Source organism: Carcharodon carcharias, chromosome 6, assembly GCF_017639515.1.
Source record: "Carcharodon carcharias isolate sCarCar2 chromosome 6, sCarCar2.pri, whole genome shotgun sequence".
Classification (NCBI taxonomy): Eukaryota; Metazoa; Chordata; class Chondrichthyes; order Lamniformes; family Lamnidae; genus Carcharodon; species Carcharodon carcharias.
This window is the reverse complement of record NC_054472.1, coordinates 117,463,782-117,466,352: the sequence shown is the minus strand read 5'-3', so window position 1 is coordinate 117,466,352 and position 2,571 is coordinate 117,463,782. Positions and strand designations below refer to the sequence as shown.

General features: G+C 45.4%; 1 non-coding gene across 1 annotated transcript; it reads right to left on the bottom strand.

Annotated features, from left to right (window-relative positions):
* Positions 1 to 747: 747 nt before the first annotated feature.
* On the bottom strand, positions 748 to 866 carry LOC121279467. The gene has a single exon (XR_005943408.1). It is a non-coding gene; the product is annotated as a 5S ribosomal RNA (ribosomal RNA).
* Between the last annotated feature and the right edge of the window lie 1,705 nt (positions 867 to 2,571).

Genomic DNA, 2,571 nt, shown 5'->3' with positions numbered 1-2,571 from the left:
ATATGTGAATTACCAGTTCCCTTGACATGCACAGGCATCAGTGACACTGGCTTTCGCTCATTTGCAGGTAGCACATGTGATGTCTTTAGATTCTGGGCCTAGTGAGGGCTCTATGCTTGACAGCTCTCTAGGGATCATCCTCTGCATCTGGAGAAGGTCCTGAGGCCCCTTGGCATTGAGAGATCGGCTCCTCCCTTTGGTGAGCCAGGTCCCTCCATTGCATTCTTCTCCTTCTCTCCTGCGTATAAGCAATAGTGCAGGCAGTGATAACACCAACCTCCATCTTCCTGATGGTCTCCTCACTACAGAATCAATGAGGGAGGCACAAAAATCAGCATCTGCTTCCTAAGGTCCATTTTTGGTCAAGGCATCATCTGCGATTGTGGCCTTTAGGCCCATTTACACATGCGAGAGAGTCCTGTCCCCGAAATGATGCCCAGTGGGGGGTGTGCATTAAGGTTGACCACAACACCCCCCAAACCTTCCCCAACCCACAATACCAACTGCTGACAGCTTTGGCCACTCGACTGGATGTTCTGCTCTTATCACAGGCGGAAGCCTCATCCTTCCCTGCACTCCAAGATTGTGTGGTTTTGTATGACCATCAGCTCTTTTGAGTACAAACCCATTTCCATCTGTTTCAGATGAAGTTACATTGTTTCATAGTTTGCCATTGTGAGAGTTGAACTCTTGATCTTGGGGTTACAAACCCACTACCATAACCACTTGGCTATTTAGGCCAAGCAAAGCCTACTGCACCTGGTATTCCCAGGCAGTCTCCCATCCAAGTACTAACCAGGCCTGAGTCTGCTTAGCTTCCGAGATCAGACGAGATCGGGCGTTTTCAGACTAGTATGGCCGTACGCTTGTATGACCATCAGGGTGAATGTTCAGTGCCTACCTTACAATAATTTAGGGGGTTCGGAACATTCCGCTCTGTGAGTCATGGCCACTTCTCCAAAGGAAGTCCTCAAGCTTGTCCAGTCGCCCAATAGTTCTGCTCTTCCATTAAACTCTGTTGATTTTGAAAACTGTGCATGAGGGGTTAAAACTAGAGGAGCAATCATTGCTACATTGAGGAACCAATGTTGCTTGAGTGGGCATAATTGCTTCACTTGCCTGACTCCATGCATGTCAATTGAGCTGATGCTAAACTGTCTCAGCTGTGGCAGTGCCCTCATTTTTGAGTTTAGTTGCCAGGTGGGTGGTCATTTTCTCCCCCTCCCCCCCGCCCAACCCAGGCATGTGTTTGTGTCAAAACTTCCTTGTTCTTTGCTTCTAGCGGAGTCCTTGCCTCGCTACCACTTCCCCTTACTGAGTGCTGCTTTGCCCCTTCCAGAATGGAGCCCTTGTCCCTAGTTTCTTGAGTGCTGAATTGCCCCTTCCAGAATGGAACCCTTGACCTGCAACACAGTAAAAGGCAGCCATACCTTAACCCTGGCCTTATCGCAGTGCAGACTTGCCTGAGGGACCCCCATGAATTGGTGGGGGGGGGCTTTACTTTGAAGCTTTGCGCTGATCCCCACTTGTGTTGTGCTAAATTGTGTGAGCTAACCTCAAAGCTCTCAGTGAAGCGCAGGTCGCCAGTTGCACGTTCTTTAAATGCTGTTGTAAAACACATTGTTCTGATTTCATGCTGACATGGGATTTGAATTCAATATGGACAGATGGTTACAGTAAGCAGGCGTCATAAGGAGATGCAAATATATGATAAGAACATTTGTGACATTTGGCACTGGAAACGCGACCCACCATTGATGGTGGGGGCGGGCGGGGTGGGGTTGGGGGGCACAACTGCTTACTCCTTTTGCATGGTCAGAATTCGTGCCTCAGGCCTTCTTGTGATATTTTGTAATTGCTCCTGCCATGACACCCTAATCGGGAGCAGAAAATCCTGGCTAAGGTGTCTCTTCACTGTTCCTTCAGTTTTCTGACCTATTAGATCTTGCAGATTACTCCTTAAAAACCTGAATATCTAACACAGCATTCTGTTCTGAAAAGTCCTTGTGTCAATCTGTGTCTCAGTATCTTAGCTCTTTTGTTTGAAATTAAGAAAAGGGATTAAAAACTATCCAATACAGTTTGTATGAAGTTTTTTTGGAATTACCAAGACAAGAAAAATATGTTTGCAACATCATGAACATCTCAAATACCAATTACCCTGGCCTTTTCCTTGAAAAAGATTAATGTACCACAATCTAAAAAACTAACATCACAAATTAACCCTTTTGTCAAAATTTATTTGTGAAAAGTGGCCAGAAAAGTCCTGAAACATGCAACTGGTCTAAGTGCCTATCTCTGGCACTGACCGCACCAACACACATGGGGAACAGAGGGAAATCATCCATTTAGCATAATCCTAAACAGCTCCAATACCTTCAAGAATGCACTTCAGATGCCTGCAAGATGGGGAAGACTACAAAATATGACATATGAGTTCCTTTTCTGTAGCATCTGTAAATATATGAGATATTTAGCATCACAAAGAGAGAGCAATTCAGTAAAATGTTATTGCTACATTTTGTGAAACTGATCATTTTGATTCTGATCTCTCATTACAACACGACAGCA